The 19,378-nt window shown below is 40.2% G+C and overlaps 1 protein-coding gene across 5 annotated transcripts in view; it reads left to right on the top strand.

Annotated features, from left to right (window-relative positions):
- fhod3b (formin homology 2 domain containing 3b) overlaps positions 1–19,378 on the top strand; it is a 591,169-nt gene that overhangs the window by 265,384 nt on the left and 306,407 nt on the right. The window lies entirely within an intron of this gene.

The following is a 19,378-nucleotide window of genomic DNA, read 5'->3' as shown; positions in this document are numbered from 1 at the left end:
ATGAGTACCATGACTATTTTGTTAATTGAATACAAGTTGTATGAACTGAAAGAGGAGAATTTTCTATAAGGGGGTATATTCTCATCATTCATGAAACTGTATGGGCAAATCTATAAATTCCTTTTAAGTGAACCCAATTCTTTATTTAAAAACTCTGATTGCATGACGTGTTCAAACGGCTTGCAGCCCAAATTACCATGTTATGCATCACATCATGTCTCATTTCTACACTGAAAATAACCTTTCTCCTCTCCCAATTGTTTAGTCAGGTGCAGGTAATATTAAGATTGCAGTAATTCGAAATCCGGCAAAAAAGTTAGAGAAACCTACCTTTGAACAATGGTCTATAAAACCCTGACTTTAGCAATTTTTAATAGCTGTTGGAGGAGAGTGTATTAAAATAGATGTCAAAGGAAAATAAGATGTATTTCATTTTGGCGCCAGCAATTTTGTGTTCAAATTGTGTAGAGAATCAACTTTTTTCTGTTCTTCAATTAAAGCATTATATGGTCGTCAGTATATTGGCAGTTTCCCCCATTGCAGGGGGGTGCCTGTGAGAAGATGGGGAAAGAAAAGCAGAGGCAAGCCCTGCGCATTCAGCCAAAGCAAAATGTGTAACCGAAGTTTATGGCTGGAAATGAACACTCTTCCCCCATAGCATGAAGGATTGAGAAAATCCAACCATTCCCTACCCCCTCAAAGCTTCTAAATTCATGTTCTTCTGCATACTTCTGTACCCTTTGTGGCTTCTGATAGCTGGAGTAATATTTTACTTTGGGTCTGAGTTTGGAAGAAGATGAGTGAAACCTTCAAGGTAACTTTCTTGTTTTTGCCTTGTAGCTACCAGACTTGGTTGGCTTTCAGCCCATCAGAGTTCAGTTAAAAAGTGTAATCCTATAGGGAATAGCAGCATTACATTTTGGCCTCTGTATGGAGTATGTAAGAATTTTGGTAGTTTAATCTTGAAGCTAATTTTCTGTTAATATGATGTGTGGTTTTCAACTTTATCTAGATTTTTAAAAATTTTTGCAGGAAGATGCCTTGAATTTTTCAGAAATTTTCAGTCTCTAGGCTTTACTGATCGAACACTTAATGGCTAATGAAGCCTTTTTTTGAGTCTAGGCCCTGTTTTAATAAGTTACATTGCTCCAGGGTTCTCTGAAAACTCATGGCCTTGAGTTTTAAGTCATTAATTTGCTAGCTAATGTGCTATGGCCTTAGGCATTTATCCAGATAGGGGAATTTCTGTAAAGATTCCCAACAGAATCCTGGGGATGATTTCCAAGATTTTTCTAAGCACATTTCATCAATTGTAATGCGCAAGATGAAGAAAAACATTACTCCACCTCAGGACATTTTGCCTTGTGAATGAAAGCATGGAACCACTCAGCCAGAATAAATGTTTGAAAATAATTTGTAGTGCCTGTTTCCATAATATAATTAACTCTCTTGTGAGGTATTTTAATAATTCAAAGTAAATTTGTTGTAGTAGTTGACCATGTTTGCTGCAAGCTTTATTTTAAAAATAGCTGGTTGCATTGGGACCCAGCTGATCATGGTAGAGGCTAGATTCCGTTGCATTAAATTACAGCAAACCATTATCTTGTTTAGAAGTAATTCAGAAATTGCTTCTAATTAAAGGTAGATTTAAAAAATCTTTCTTAGCTTTAATTTTTTCCTTTTTCATAAATGGTATGTGCTTACTAAGATGATGATAATGCAGAAAGTGAGTATTTTCAGTTGTAGACCTTTGTAAAGTCCAATAGAATTAGTCAGTATGCAATTTGAATAATCAATTTGAAATCCTTGTAATTGGAAGCAACACATTGGTGAAAAAATTCCTAGCCTGAAAAATTTAAAAAAAAATCAAAGGCATTACTTCCTGTTTCAAGTAAATTTAATTATTGTTTAAGGAGCAATACAGTCAACTACATGTTAAATGACACACATCAAAGTTGCTGGTGAACGCAGCAGGCCAGGCAGCGTCTGTAGGAAGAGGTGCAGTCGACGTTTCAGGCCGAGACCCTTCGTCAGGACTAACTGAAGGAAGAGTGAGTAAGGGATTTGAAAGTTGGAGGGGGAGGGGGAGATCCAAAATGATAGGAGAAGACAGGAGGGGGAGGGATGGAGCCAAGAGCTGGACAGGTGATAGGTAAAAGGGGATACGAGAGGATCATGGGACAGGAGGTCTGGGAAGAAAGACAAGGTGGGGGGGTACCCAGAGGATGGGCAAGAGGTATATTCACCCTCCCCCCCCCCGTCTTTCTTTCCGGACCTTCTGTCCCATGATCCTCTCGTATCCCCTTTTGCCTATCACCTGTCCAGCTCTTGGCTCTATCCCTCCCGCTCCTGTCTTCTCCTATCATTTTGGATCTCCCCCTCCCCCTCCAACTTTCAAATCCCTTACTCACCTTCCTTCAGTTAGTCCTGACGAAGGGTCTCGGCCTGAAACGTCGACTGCACCTCTTCCTACAGACGCTGCCTGGCCTGCTGCATTCACCAGCAACTTTGATGTGTGTTGCTTGAATTTCCAGCATCTGCAGAATTCCTGTTGTCGTACATGTTAAATGAATTGGACCATCTCAATAATCCTGATTAAAGTGGATTTGCAATACTTATTTCATTGTAGAATTCTGTACACAAGTGTGAATACCCCTTATCCGAAATGCTTGGGACTAGAAGTGTTTCAGATTTTGGATATTTTTGGACTTTGGAATATATAATGTGATAATTAGAGATTGACATAATTTCTGACTCTGAATTTAAATTATGTGACTGGTAAGCACTCTTACACTTGTTCATCACATATAAGTACTGATGTTAGATTTTCATCTTGGCAAACTCATCAGTTAAATTCTCTGCTGTTGAATGTGGCTTACATGATCGTAATGCAGCATTGTCAACAGTTGAGCCAAGTCTGTTCCTGGACAGATGATTCACTTGCTCCAATCCCAACGGAAAACTCTCTTACAGCATTGTGTTGGTGAGAAATGCCATTGCCTATGTGTGGGGCAGGGACAGGTACTTGGCCTTATCAGCTTGAACCAGGATGTGGCCTTTGATGCAATATCACACACGTGATGGAATATTTGCCAAAGCAGGGTTTTGGGAGGATATCAGCAACTGGATACAACTGCTCTCCACAGATGCCAGTAGTGCAATTGAATGGGAAACAGATATCTTCCCCATCAAATCTTGAGTGAGCCAAGTTGCCCACTCTTTTCTGTCTTATTTGTGAACCTTTTGCCAAATCCAGCAGAAGGAACACAGACAATAAAAAGATCAATGTCAGATAGTTGGAGCACAGATCAAAGCCTCTCTGTTTATGGATGCTGTCTTCTGCTTTTATCTAAAGTCAGTCTACAAATTAATCATCATTTGTGACTGTTTGAAGTCTCACTTGGTGGCGCAATAATATTAGAGCCGGATTCCGGAGTGAAGGTTCCCGAGTTCGAATCCAAGTCGGGTTGAGCGTCGAGCTAGCAACTCGGCCTCGTAAGAACAAGAATAGCTTGCTACGAAACACCGTCTTGACAGTGCCCTGATAACTCCACTGTCGAGTTAAGGGCTATTCTTCTTCTTCTTTGTGACTGTTTGAACTGGATGTAGATGCCAAAATTAATCACAGAATATTCTTTGACAACTGACCTGACGATTAAGATTCTTTCTCTATCAAGAATGACTACCTGAAAGGGCTAGAAATAAGGTTCTGACAAGCTGGATCATGCAGAAAGAACTGGTTGAAGTGATAACTGAGGAAGAAGAAAAATTGGGTGTGTGAGTTTTGCTGTGTTTAAGGTGTATCTAGCCTGATATTGCAACTTCACGTAAGTGTGCTGCTGTTCCAGTATGTCTTCAAGTACTCAACAGTTAACTAGGGTTAATTTCTTTAACACTTCAAGCAGGGAACAACACAATTGTTGGACTTGCATCATGCACAGAGAAAGATTTAGTGCAAGTCTCGGGCTACAGAAGAACCTGAAGATTTTCAATACCACAAAATTTGCTCATGAGAAGTGCTCCCACTAGACAATTAATGGAAGGATCACTAAACAGTATCCTAGTTGTGAAGACCAGTGCTCTATCTCTCTTTATTTCAGGGTCTGAGTCCAACAAGTGGGCTGCTTCCTGCTTGATACCCATTGACTACCAGAACTCCTGATGTCACACAAAATCATATGATGGTGAGGGCAATTGCCCTCTCTTCACTTTTGGAAACCAGGAACATTTGGAACAAGGTTGTGCACCACTCCTTCAATGCTGCAATGATTATTTTAAACTGCATTTATTTACTTGACTCTGGAATGGGAGCACAGAGTCACATCCCCTCAAGAGATAAGTAACCCACATTGGAATAGGCCATAAGACCTTAATACATAGGAATAGAATTGAGTGATTCAGCCCAAGTCTACATCGCTATTCCATCATGGCTGATTTATTATCCCCCTCAACCCCAATCTTCTGCTTTCTCCCAGTAACCTTTGGTGCCCTGATTAATCAAGAACTTAGCAACCTACACTTTAAATATATCCAAAAACTTAGCCCACACAACTGTCTGTGTCAATGAATTCTACAGATTCACCACTCTCTGGCAATGTAAGGTTTTCACCTCTGTTCTGAATATTAGATTTTGTCCCTTTCTGCATCTTGTGGTGCTTTGGGCAGTAACTTTGCCATTTCTTTAGCATGTGTGTCTGTTTTTTTTTGATGAGGCCAAGTCGCCAGCTCAATGCTGAACTCAGCATGGATGGAAAGCGTGCAAGGAGCCGGCTGCATTCGAACCTGGGACCACTCCCCATGAAGTCCAGTGCCAATGCCATTACACCACCGGCCAGCAATCTGTTCTAAATGGATGTGCCTATATTCTGAGGCTGTGCCTTGTGTTCGTCGACTCCCCCACAAAAGGAAACGTTCTCTTCGCATTCATTCTATCTCTACTTTTTAATAATCAAGGTTTCAATCAGATCCCCCTTCATACTTCTAAACTCCAGCGACCCAGAACCATCAAATTCTCCTCGTAGGTTGACCCTTTAGTTCCTGGGATCAATCGCGTGAACCTCCTCAGGACCCTCTCCAATGCCAGCACATCTTTTCTTAGATAAGTGACCCAAAACTGCTCACAATTCTCCCAAGTGTGGGCTGACAAACTCCTTTTAAAGCTTCAGCATTACATTCTTGCCTTTATATTCTAGTCATCTCAAGATGAATGTTAACATTGCATTTGCCTTCCGTACCACTGACTCACATTGTAAAGGGCAGTGGAAGATTATCTTTTTCAAGCCCTTTTAGTGAGTTCATTGATTTTTCACAAGATATAGAACGTAGAATGAGCCACTTACCCTGACCAGTCCAAAACTGTTTATGGCCTACTTCTGGTGATGTGCAACCTTCCTAATCCAACTTTCAGCTTGCCTTTATTTTTCCTTCCGGATGCAGCACTGAAACAGCTTCTTCCATATTGTTTATTTCACTGTTTCCAGTATTGGCAAACCTTATATTTTCATGATGAGAACAGGGAAAAGAAATTCAGATGTTCTTCTGTATTGTGGACAATTGCCCTATCAAATGCTATATTCTAGATGCGCAGAAATCCAGATGACATCATCTGATTCCATTACACTGAAGTCTGCAGAAGATTGCTAGCTCCGTACAGCTCTCCCTTCACTAAATATGGGTTCAAGGCGTTTCTTCTGAATTCCTGAAATTAATATTAATTGTGAATCTAAATGTGCAGTTTTTATTGTTTTCCTTGAAACAATAAACACTTTGGGTTAACAGTATTCTGAATTGGCATAAAATGGGACATTTCTCCTTCTATAACATTGCTATACCAAACAGTTTGCCATGAGTGATCAGAATATTGTTAACCACCACGCATTTAGAAACATAGATATTCTATTTGGCAGACATTTCAGATTTTTGTTAATTTGCAATATAATTTTTTCAGTTCCTTCAGTCTCCTCATGCCTGGAGGCTTTTGCAGTGTAGTTTAACAGTATTCTTATTTTATTTAATGAAGGATTTGCCAAGAACACAGCATTCTTCAGTTGTCTGTCCAAATGGAAATGATTACTTTGCCTCCAGTCTCAATCCTGCTACCATGCTGGTGAACTATTTTGAGTCAGTCTACCAACAATCTGTGGAGCTGCCCATTTCAGTTTCACTTGCTTCATGCTGTTTTATAACTCTAATTCAATCATCTGAAATTGTACTTGTTAATGCGAGCTAGTGTCTCTTCATTTTCCTGAAACCTTTGTCTACCTGAAGGTCATTTTAGCTATTTCCACAGCGATGGTCCATGTCATATAAAGTTCAAGCTTACTGTCATTCAGCCATATACATGTACACCACCGAATGAAGCAACGTTCCTCTGGACCAAGGTGCACGACACAATGCATGTACTGTAATTCACACACAACATATAAGCTATATTACCACAAACAAATTAACACATAATAACAACGGACAAGAGTAGCAGTCAAGTACGTTGTGTTTACCCCTAGAAAGACTACAATGACCATGAAGCCTTGTGTGGGCACCAGTGTCCATGTGTGACTTGCGCACGCGTGTACGTGCCGATTTTTTTCTACAAATCGTTTTTGGCGACTCTGTTCATGGGGTGGGGTGGATGTTAATCACGACCGGAATATAGGTGATAGGTGGCTAATACATTCAATTTCGTTTCTAAAAGGGCTTATCTAATGAATTTAATATTAAACACACAGCTCATATTTTCCTCGCATGGATATAGTGATAAGTCAATTATCAGGGGAGCTTGAAGTAAGTGTTGAACAAACTTCCAGTAGAAGTGGTAGAGGCAGGTTCAATATTATCATTTAAAGAAAAAATTGTATAGTTATATGGACAGGAAAGGAATGGAGGGTTATGGGCTGAGTACAGGTCGGTGGGACTAGGTGAGAGTAAGAGTTCGGCACAGACCAGAAGGGCAGAGATAACCCGTTTCAATGCTGTAATTGTTATATGGTTATATGAGTCACTTATAAGTCAATAGCATCATAACATTTTAAGTAATGTTTGGATATTAAACACACAGCACATATTTTCCCCGTATGAACATATAAAATCATTGCAACACACCAATATCGCTGAATCAATGGGAGCCCTGGGCTTGTTTCCCTGCAACAACACGGTCCTATCGAGGGGTGATGGGAGACAGCGATACTCGGAAGAGGGTTCCTTATGTCCAGTCTATTCCTATGTTGGAAATGGAAGCAACGTTTTCAGTGCTTCCGTGGCTATCTCAGGATATTCAGCCTTGACTTTTATCCGGAATGCCGGCAGAGATGTTATGTCAAACATACTTTTCAGCCCATTGTCATTTGCAAGCTCAAGGAGTTGATCTTCTTCCCGCACTGACATGGATGACGCGTGGATAATGACATCGCGTGCGTTCAAGCTCAACAGTGGGCGTGACAGAGAATGAGGAAAGGTGCATCTGACTCATATCGCCAAATCATATCGTTTCCTCGCGGCCCGGTAGCACGTGCTTTGCGGCCCGGTGGTTGGGGACCACTGTCGTAAAGGACTAGCTATCAGGTAGTGCATAAATTTGTGAAATATGACTTCAGTTCTGTCAGTGATTTGGGGAGGGATTTGAGTGGAAGAGGTGGACTTACAAAAGGGAACCCAATAATTAAAAGTTAATAAACACTTAGTGATGCTCCAATGCAGTACAATCTTACTAAAGACTAATTTCAGCCATTAAAACCTTAGTCCAATTTCCCTAACAGCAAGCGTGATGTTATTTGACATTCACCTATTGCAGAAGTGGTGGTTAATTAACGTGTGTGTGTGTGTGTGTGTGTGTATATATATATACGTGTACTATCATTGAGGTAAACTGCATGCTAAGCAGACCCTGCATTCTAACTTGACCATGCCAACAAAAGAGCTGTGACTCATGTCAATAAGTGTAAATTGTATTTCCAAACTGCTTCCAAAAATGGTAGTTTATTATACCTGCATTTTGGAAAAAGCTAGTTTGCAACTGTGAAGTGCCAGGTGGTTGAATTTCCCGACCTTGATGTCTATTATAGTATTTCCACAACAAGATCTAAAATCTCAATAAAGGTCTAAGTTCTTGTCCTCCAGAGCGGATAATTTTATTGTTGATATATAGTTCTAGAAATAGGAATGACAGCATTTTAGAATATTGCTACATTTAGCAAAGCCCAGCTCATTGATCTGGTGTTAGTTTTGGGGATTGCTTTGGATGTATTGTCATCTCTAATTTCTCTTGAGATGGTGATGCACTGCCACCTTGAATTTTTGTACTTTTGTGCAGGAACTTGTGCTGTGTTATTGCTTGGGGATCTCCAGGATGTAGACCCAGAGAAAATGCTTCCAAGTCAGAATGGTTATGTAACTTGAAGGGCAACCTGCAGGTGTGTAGTGTTTCCAAGCATGTGCTAACTACCTTATGCTTGCTGGTAGAGACCAAGGGGCCAAGAAACACCTAGAGTAGCCATATAAACAACTAATGAACTTTGATGTTCCTTTGTTACACCTATTATTGTGGATAAGCCAAGGCTCAGAGATGTGATCGATCTCTGGCAAGTGTTGCAAAAATTGTGTTCTGTTGATCCATTTAAGATGAAGCTCAGGATGTGTGTGGTGTTGGTAAAAATAAAGTAAAAATATCCCAGAAAAATGCCCACTTTATAAAGGGGTTTGTGAAGCAGGAACTTTTAGCCAGTTAATGTCCAGTGAATGTCCAATTATTATTGTAATTGTCAGGTATATTTTCTACCTCCATTGCCTTTTACAATATTCCAGCTTTTAAGTCTGAGCTGAGGCAGGATAAATGGACCTGTTCGGCACAGCTTTGTGGGCCGCAGGGACTGTGTTGTGCTGTAGGCTTTCTATGTTTCCAAATAGATAATGTTATCAAAACTACTATATTTCTCTTCTTCATATAGTAATTGTATAAAAACAAAAAGGCATTTTGTATGAATTTGACTGAAACTTATATCTGGTGAATAAAACAAATGACAATACAGAATTGATAACAACAAACAGTATTTGTCTTGACTCATGATGAAGTGTAGGTATGATTAAATTTTTGACCACATTGCTCAGTTAGGTGTTTCGTAATTGCTTTAGATTGAGAAATGCTTTGGCAATATTTCCACCCAATGAAATCTAAGCATAATTTAGGAGAAATGTTTGAGACATATTTTCTTTATTCTTAACATCAGTTTTCTGTTCACATCCAAGTTACAGTCACTAGGCGGAACCTCAATGCCAAATTAAAGGAAATACGCCCAGTTGATTGACATACACAATTCAAAAAGCAACCCGAAGGAAAATTAGCAGCTATGAATAAGATGAAAAGAAATTGCCTCACTGCCAGCAAATCTGGTGTTTCGAATCCTCAATGGCAATTGCAGCAAAATATAGTTTTTACTCTGCCTCTCTAACAGAAAGTAAGTTCAAGAATTTAATTTTCCATGACCGAGTAGTCATGAAATTCTAGGGCATCTGGCAGAATTGGATAGTCTTGAATCAGAATGGATGAAATCTCGAAGAATGTTGGCTATGTTGTTTTGCAAAAGGTCAGTATTTGACAACAGTGTTTGACCCCTCATCCTGCATGAAAGCTTCAGCCTTTTTCTTCAGAGGTGTGTCATTTCACCCTCACTCCTGCTGAGAAGTTGAAGATCTTGACCACAGTAGCATTTTAGCAAAATACTTTTCAGCGTGCGGTGTTGCAAGAGTGCTTATTCAAACAAAATTTTTTTTTGTGTAATGCTGTATCCTTGGAATAGGGAAGGAGTACCGAGATGTGTTTTCAGAATTGATTATGTCAGCTTCCCAGCAGCAATAAGGAACTTCAGCACTCTTTAAAGAAGTTGGTTCTTGATGGTCAGATAGTTAAATCGTTAACCTGACTGAATTTTAATTTGAATAATTGCATTTTAGATGATGCTGCTTAGCAAAATTTAGGATTTTTTTTTTATTTTGTCCACTTACTTAACTGCAGTAATTTAAAGCACAAACGTGGCTTGCTGCATTTCTGACAGAAACTCTCTCTGCAATGCTCAAGTATTTTTTTTTATCAGTGTTAGTAGATTATGATGGCTGCTTTCAACCAGTCTGCTTGTTTGAAACCTCTAATCCTGTGTGCACAATACTTCTCAGCTGGATTATTTCCAGCAAGCTTGGAATAAAGCTCCATCAAAAGATGGTTTTAACAACATAAGAGGCTGCCTCACTCTGCACCACAAGTAGCAAAGCCATCTAGATATAGGTATAAATTTAAGGCAAAGGAATAAGTCATGGGCTGAAATTTGAATGTGGAATTTTATATCATTTAATTATATTGAGTATCCTTAAGTGATAAAAGGAAGGTTTTGACAAGTTTCCATTTATTTTGTTGGACATCTTAAATTAGAGATGAAGCTGTTTCTTCACAAGTTTCAGTTTAAAAGCATGATATATTGTGAAAATTCATGCAGATCAAGTGTCATGCAATGGCCATTTTCCGCCTTTTTGTCTACCTGAAAATTTGTTGGTCTGTCAGTGCAGCAAGATGTCCACAGAGGAATGCTCTCCGTTACTTGTGCTGCTGCGTCTGGAATACTGTGTGCGGTTCCGGTCTCCTTGAAGGAGGATATACTGGCTTTGGAGGTGGTGCAGAGGAGGTTCGCCAGGTTAATTCCGGAGATGAGGGTGTTAGACTACGAGGAGAGATTGAGTCGCCTGTTACTTGCTGGAATTCAGAAGGATGAGAGGAGATCTTACAGAAACATAAAATTATGAAAGGGATAGATGAGATAGAGACAGGAAAGTTGTTTCTACTGGTAGGTGAGACTAGAACTAGGGGACATAGCCTCAAGATTCAGGGAGTAAATTTAGGATGGATATGAGGAGAAACTGCTTTTCCCAAGGAATCTGGAATTCTTTGCCCAATGAACCAGTGGAGGCTATCTCAGTAAATATATTTAAGACAAGGTTGGATAGATGTTTGCATAGTAGGGGAATTGAGGATTATGGGGAAAAGCTAGGTAAGGAGAGATGAGTCCATGATTAGATCAGCCACAATCTTATTGAATGGTGGATCAGGCTCGATGGGCCAGATGGCCTACTCCTGCTCCGACTGCTTATGTGCTGAGAGACGTACTGAAGCTTAGTGCAGTGACTGCAAGGGCTCAGTGAAGATGGACCACTGTGTAGAGTTCTTACGCTACTGGAAAGAGAGCTGGGTTAGGTGATGAAGCCACTCAATTACTACAGTAGTGTGCCATCCATCTGTCCCCCACTTTTCCTTCGCTATATCGACGACTGCATTGGCGCTGCTTCCTGCACGCATGCAGAACTCGTTGACTTTATTAACTTTGCCTCCAACTTTCACCCTGCCCTCAAGTTTACCTGGTCCATTTCCGACACCTCCCTCCCCTTTCTAGATCTTTCTGTCTCTGTCTCTGGAGACAGCTTATCCACTGATGTCTACTATAAGCCTACTGACTCTCACAGCTATCTGGACTATTCCTCTTCTCACCCTGTCTCTTGCAAAAACACCATCCCCTTCTCGCAATTCCTCCGTCTCCGTCGCATCTGCTCTCAGGATGAGGCTTTTCATTCTAGGACGAGGGAGATGTCTTCATTTTTTAAAGAAAGGGGCTTCCCTTCCTCCACTATCAACTCTGCTCTTAAACGCATCTCCTCCATTTCACGTACATCTGCTCTCACTCCATCCTCCCACCACCCCACTAGGAATAGGGTTCCCCTGGTCCTCACCTACCACCCCACCAGCCTCCGGGTCCAACATATTATTCTCCGTAACTTCCGCCACCTCCAACGGGATCCCACCACTAAGCACATCTTTCCCTCCCCCCCTCTCTCTGCATTCCGCAGGGATCGCTCCCTACACAACTCCCTTGTCCATTCGTCCCCCCCCATCCCTCCCCACTGATCTCCCTCCTGGCACTTATCCGTGTAAGCGGAACAAGTGCTACACATGCCCTTACACTTCCTCCCTTACCACTATTCAGGGCCCCAAACAGTCCTTCCAGGTGAGGCATCACTTCACCTGTGAGTCGACTGGGGTAATATACTGCGTCCGGTGCTCCCGATGTGGCCTTTTATATATTGGTGAGACCCGACGCAGACTGGGAGACCGCTTTGCTGAACATCTACGCTCTGTCCGCCAGAGAAAGCAGGATCTCCCAGTGGCCACACATTTTAATTCCACATCCCATTCCCATTCTGACATGTCTATCCACTGCCTCCTCTACTGTAAAGATGAAGCCACACTCAGGTTGGAGGAACAACACCTTATATTCCGTCTGGGTAGCCTCCAACCTGATGGCATGAACATTGACTTCTCTAACTTCCGCTAGGCCCCACCTCCCCCTCGTACCCCAGCTGTTACTCATTTTTATGCACACATTCTTTCTCTCACTCTCCTTTTTCTCCCTCTGTCCCTCTGAATATACCTCTTGCCCATCCTCTGGGTCACCCCCCCCTCCGTCTTTCTTCCCGGACCTCCTGTCCCATGATCCTCTCGTATCCCCTTTTGCCTATCACCTGTCCAGCTCTCGGCTCTATCCCTCCCCCTCCTGTCTTCTCCTATCATTTTGCATCTCCCCCTCCCCCTCCAGCTTTCAAATCCCTTACTCACTCTTCCTTCAGTTAGTCCTGACGAAGGGTCTCGGCCTGAAACGTCGACTGCGCCTCTTCCTATAGATGCTGCTTGGCCTGCTGCGTTCACCAGCAACTTTGATGTATGTTGCTTGAATTTCCAGCATCTGCAGAATTCCTGTTGTTTGGTAATAGGACTGTTTATTCTTGCATTATTTATGAGTAAAGTTGTGTAACTTCCTTGATATTCAGCTGCATTTGGGAGATCACATTTAACCAGAAGTTGAACTGAGCGAGTTACACAAGTTAGAACACTGTTGCCCAGAAATATTTTCCATTCTGTTCATTTTTAAATAAGGCTAGCAAGGTTCCTTCTGTTCTGAGAACAAAAGTCCCTGCAGGGTTTTAAGAGCAACACAATTGAAACTGGCTGATATTTTTTTTCATTAGGTTATCTCAATGCTATGTGTGTAAGCAATAACTCAGTGCTTTGCTTTTTTGAAGTAGCAGTCCTACTTTGTCATTCCTGCAACACTTATTGTAGCAAGCAAATCCATCTGTGCCATTGTATCATTTAATGAGTGCTTCCATGAATCAAGATCTGACTTGTAATACTGTATAAGCAAGAGTAGTATAATAAAATAAAACAATATAATTTTCAGTCTTGCACTCTTCCTGTCTTCCGATAAGACCACCTACTTTATGAATAAGCTGTTCTTGGGCTTCCAGCTGGGTACAGGTATTGATTTTAACCAGTGTTGCAATGATAAACTGCCATCTTCATCAGGGATGATGCCTGGGTATGCCTAGTACAGTGGTATATATACCCCTGTCATCTGTCCCTCCATATATAAATACCACTGGACCCGACATGCCTCGGTATCATCCCTGATGAAGATGTTAGAGTTTCTCATCGAGACATCAATTAAAATCGATGAGAAGCGAGGAGAGTTTATTCGTCATATACATCAGGAAAAAAGGGAAGCACTAGTTTCTTTTCCATCTGCTTTATGTTCAAGTAAAACCTCTATACCTGAGCTATACAAAATCTAAATGGTTCTGTTGGAAAGATTTTGTTTTCACAATGAAGGTGAATGTTTCTCCTGTTAGTCCTTTGTCACCATTTTGCTGATAATCCAGTTTTCTGTAAAGCATGGCACAATATTTGAAATGAAAATTCAATTTTTTTGTGTGTGGCGGTGAGTAATGGCATATACTCCATTGGTTTTAGAGTCTCGTGATAAAACACTTATTTGTATTTTTTTCGGTAAATAGCAAAGCTTTTGGGCTGAACCAACACTCTGATAACTTCTCTTCATGTGTTCTCCTATGTCTGACTTTATTCAAAGTCAGAAGACAAGCCTGGTGTAACCCTATTTATACATTTGGGCAATGGCAGTGGGAACATAATTAACTGTAGATAAAATTAATTTTGATTTTTTTAAAAGAGAAATAAGTGGAAGTGGAATTCCATCTATTAATTTGGAGTTTTGAGACACAGTAGATCTGCTAACACATATTCATGTTCTGTAACACAAAACTTTATGATGCTAGTTATTGACCTGACATTCTTGTGCGAAGACTAAATTTTCTTCCAGATGTTTGTGGTCTTGTTTCACTTTGACTGTTCCTTATTTGATTGCAATTGCTTTAAAGGTTTCCATCTGCATCAGGTGCAGTTAATGTGGAAAGTGCTGCAAAAAGATCTAATTGCAAAAAGGAAGCATTAATATTACCTTGAGGCTTTATTTTACTTGCCAACTGGCAACAACTGAGAAAAATATATTAACCATTTGAATAACAACCTGCACGTTGCTGGTTCTCGTCTTATCATTAATGGAAAAGGTTTCTGAGCTTCTATTCCTTAAGGCAACACACCACTTTTCAGCTAATAGGCAGCACATCATTCCTGCAAATGTGACATAATTAGAAGAAGTTACACAGGGGAATTTAATGTAATGATGCAATGTAGTCCTGCACACCAGATCCATGTGTTTCATTCAAGGAAGCTAACAATTTGGTGCATCTGATGTCTTAAAAAAAAATGACCCTGGGCATAGAATTTGGGACATGTGAAGGAGAGGTTTGATCAAGTATAATTTAAAACACCATCCAAACTTGGTTGGACAATGACTCCTTTGCCAGTAGCCTTAAACTCTATTACTTTTTAAACTTACATCATAAATACACATTATTTGTTAATTTATTTGTAGTAATATTACTTTGGCATATCTCACCAACTCTTCACTCAACCCTGGAATATCTGGACAGCAAAGATGCATACATCAGGGTGATCTTTATTGACCAGCATCCCCTCAGAACTAATCAATCAGCTCCAAAATCTTGACCTCAATACCTCCTTGTGCAATTTGGTCTTTGATTTCCTCACTTGCAGACCCCAGTAAGATCGGATTGGCAACAATATCTCCCCCATGATTCCCATTAGCATAGGTGCACCACACAGCTGTAAGCCTAAAGCCCCTGCTCTGATTGCTTTATACTTATGACTGTCTGGCTACGCACAGCTCCAATACCATATTCAAGTTTGTTAACAAAGCCAGTGCCTTAGGCTGAATCAAAGGTGGTGATGAATCAGCATTTACGAGAGAGATTGAAAATCTGGCTGAGTGGTGCGATAACAACAACCTCTTACTCAATGTTAGCAAAACCAAGAAGCAGATTATTGACTTCAGGCAAAGAAAGCCAGAGATCCATGAGCTAGTTCACATCAGAGGTGAGGAGGGTCAGTAAATTTAAGTTCCTTTTGATGTTAATATTTTGTCGATCCAGTCCTGGGCCCAGCAAGCAAGTGCAATTACGAAGAAAGCACAGCAGTGACTCTATTTCCTTAGGAGTGCAGAGATTTGGAATGACATCTAAAACTTGGACAAACCTCTATAGGTGTGTAGTAGAGATGATATTAAGTGGCTGCATCATATCCTGAAATGGAAACACCAACACCCTTGAATGTAAAATGATACAAAAAGTAGCGGATGTGGCCAGTGCACCATGGGTAAAACCCTGCTAACCATTGAGCACATCTACATAAAATGCTGCTGCAGGAAAACAGCATCCTTCATCAGGGACCCCCCACCACTCAGGACATGCTCTGTTCTAATTGCTTCTATCAGGAATAAGTTACAAGAGCCTCAGTACTTGCAGCACCAGGTTGAGGAACAGTTACTACCCATCAACCATCACACACATGAATCAAAAGGGATAAGTTCACTAAACTTCACTCACCCCATCATTGAAATTTCCCACAACCAATGGGCTCATTCTTAATGGCTCTTTAACTGACATTTATCATTATTTTTTTATTTCTTATATATTCTTTCTTCCTTTTTGTACTTGCATAGTTTGTTGTCTTCTGCAGGTCTGAGCACCTAAATTGAGTAGTCTTTCAGTGATTCTGTTGTGGTTATTATTCTCTAGATTTATTGAGTATGCCTAAAGAAAATTAATCTCTGGGTTGTATATGGTGACTCATACATACTTTGATAGTAACTTTGAACTTTGCTATGTGTGAGTTATATGTCATGTTGTGCACCTTGGTCATGAGGAACGTTATTAGGTTTTAAGTGGTTAACCTACCTTCTGGGACCTAGAGCAAGTTGGCTTCTACAAAGTGAAAGTGGCATCACAAATAGATAAGATCGCAAAAAAAGACTTCTGGCATATTGGCCTTCATAAATGAAAATACTGAAGGCAGAGATGGGATGTTATTTTGAAGTTGTATAAGGTGTTGGTGAGGCCTAATTTAGAATATTGTATATAGTTCTGGTCACCTAGCCATAGAAACGTTAGCAGTAAGATTGAAAGATAGCAGATAAAATTTATGAGGATGTTGCCAGGACTTGAGGACCTGAGTTATAGGGAAGAGTTTAATAGGTTCATACTTTATTCCCCAGAGCATAGGAGAAAGATGAGATATTTGATAGAGGTATACAAAATTATGAGGGGTACAAATGGGTAAAATACAAGCAGGCTTTTTTCAATGAGGTTGAGTGAGACTAGAACTAGAGTTCATGGGTTACGAGTGAATGGTGAGCTGTTTAAGGGGAAATGAGGGGAAATTTCTTCACTCAATGTGGTAGGTGTGTGGAATGAGCTGCCAGTGGAAGTAGTGGATTCATGTTTGATTTCAAGATTTAAGAGAAATTTGGATAGGTACTTGGATGTGATATCTATGGTCTGGATAAGTCAATGGCAGATTAATAATTTGGCATGGACTAGATGTACCAAAGGGCTGTGTTGTAGTGTTCTATAACTTTATGGTACTTTTTCAACGTGGTGAGCTCAAATTTCATATAATTTAAATTATGCTCTTACTGAATTTCAGCCCTCACCTGCACCTGTAAAACCTTGCTTCCTCCTACCCCCAGCCTAGACATGTGTAGGTTAAAATTCACCTCAAGGTATGTGAATTTAAAAAAAGAGGCAGAAAGGGATGCGATTACTCTGGCTGTGATGTGTTCAGTGTCATGAGATGCGCTATGGAAATTACTGATAGGTCAAGGTCAGTTCACATTGCTTCATAATCCTGCTTTCCAGAAAGATGTAAACTGTAACCGTTTCCAAAATCTCCATATATTTCCAAGACCATTACAGTGAAATGAATGGATTGTGTTAATTCAGTACCTCGTGAAAGGACATTGCATTGGGACAGATTTGACATTTCTATTTCTAGATGTCTGCTATTTTTAGTGCACAATACAATGAATTCAAAGTTCTTCATGTAATTGCAGAGCAATGCTACATTTACAATCCTGGTTATAAACAGATCTTGAGGTCTGTGGTTCTAAATGTTTCCCAGAATGTCACATTTTTATAAGTTTTGAAGTTTCCCCTTTTGATTGTTGAAAACCTAAGGTTAAGATCTCACTTTCCTGACCATTCAACTTTTATGTAGACTTTGTCGATTGAAATCTATTGTCAGCAATTAGTGTAGAATCTCACTTTTAAAGCTTTTCATTGTTGGTGTCCCTGCAGAATACTTACATGCATTACAGCAGTCTGGTTATACTTCAAAAATATATAATTTGTTTAAAGTCTTTAAAAGTTCCACAAGAAATGCTGGCGTTGCTTATATATTAACGCATACACTCGGCATTTTTTATGAAGGTGCTGAAGTTGCATCTAATTTAGAGCAACTAAGTGCACCTCAGATATGATTCTTTGGAATGGTCCTTGTTTTTGTTCACTTTCAATGATCTGTGTATTCATCATTCCTAATTTTCCTTCAAGATGATAGTTGATTATTCTGCCATATTTCTTTTAATTCTATACGAAAAGAATGCATTGTAAACTTAAGTACACTCTGGGTTTGTAATTCATGCCAGGTTCATTGCAACCTGTCATTTTAGTTGGCCCTGATTTTACTGCCTCTCAGGGTTCAGTGGAGTTCACTGAAGTAGTGTGCAAAAGAATTACGAGAAGGTCATAAATGCCACGATGAGGCCACACCCCGGTTGGAGGAGCAACACCTTGTATTCTGTCCTTCTGTAGCTTCAAACCTGATGACATGAACATCGATTTCTCAAACTTCCAGAAATGCCTGCCCCCTCTCCTTCACCATTCCCCATTCCCCATTCCCATTTCCCTCCCTCAACTTATCCCCTTTCCTGCCCATCACCTCCCTCTGGTGCTCCTCCTCCTTCCCTTTCTCCCATGGCCTTCTGTCTTTATCAGATTTCCCCCTTCTCCAGCCCTTTATCTCTTTCACCAATCGACTTTCTGACTCTTTACTTCACCCTACCCCTCTCCCGGTTTCACCTATCACCTACTACCTTGTACTACGTCCTCCTTCCCACATTCTTCCTCTGACTTCTCATCTCTTTTTCCCAGTCCTGTTCAAGGTCTTGTCCGCAAACGTCAATTGTTTACTCTTTTCTATTGATTGTTACCTATTTTGTTTGTATGGAAAGGTCTTAATAAACTGGAATGTTTTTAGAGAGTCAAACATCAAGTTCTGTGGTTCCCCTTGTGCACATGCAGCTTGTAGTTTCTGAGTGCTGTAATGGACTGTAGATGACTGGTTGCTAGCTGTAGTATGATCTTTTGGTAAAATCCAGTCATAACTTTTCTGCTTGAAAGGAGGTCCGTCTTTGGTGGTCCAGTGGCAGAATATACATTCATTACTATGTCATAGATCAGCTGATTTTTTTTTAATTTTGGAGGGTTTGGTGCTTGTGACAGGTTCCCTTCGGTGTAACTATAAGTATCTGTTCACATTTTTTTCAGCTTAACAGTGAAACTAACTCTAGAAAAGATTTTCAACAATGAGGTCATCTGCCTCATCTTATGAAGTAAATAATGGGGTGCCAGACAGGACTGGGTTCAATTGAAAGTTACAACTGCTTGCTTCAATTAGCATCACTGGCTTTTATGACTTGGAGTCTCGCGACGCTAATACGATTACTACAAGATTGCAAATACCTTTAGGCAGTGCATTTAATGTTACAGAATCTAAGGTAACTTGAGATGAGGTTTTTACAGTGAGTACATCACATTAACTGCCTGAAATCAGATTTAATTCAACAGTAAATTACATAATTTTACATGGAGGCTAAAACAAGTGATTTAGGATCCTTTATTTAAAGAAAATATGACCAACTCATTTTCACTGAGAGGTAACAAAAGTCTGTCAGACTAAATTGGGGGATTCTTTCCCAAATTATCTCTAAATAGAAGCAGTTGATTTTGTGGAGACATATTATGACATTAATGGAGGAAATCGCATTTCTTTTTGGAAATTTGGCTTTCTTCCCTGTTT

This window comes from Mobula hypostoma, chromosome 17 (assembly GCF_963921235.1).
Source record: "Mobula hypostoma chromosome 17, sMobHyp1.1, whole genome shotgun sequence".
Lineage (NCBI taxonomy): Eukaryota > Metazoa > Chordata > Chondrichthyes > Myliobatiformes > Myliobatidae > Mobula > Mobula hypostoma.
Note: the sequence above shows the minus strand (reverse complement) of the source record. Positions and strands in the feature narration are given on the sequence as shown.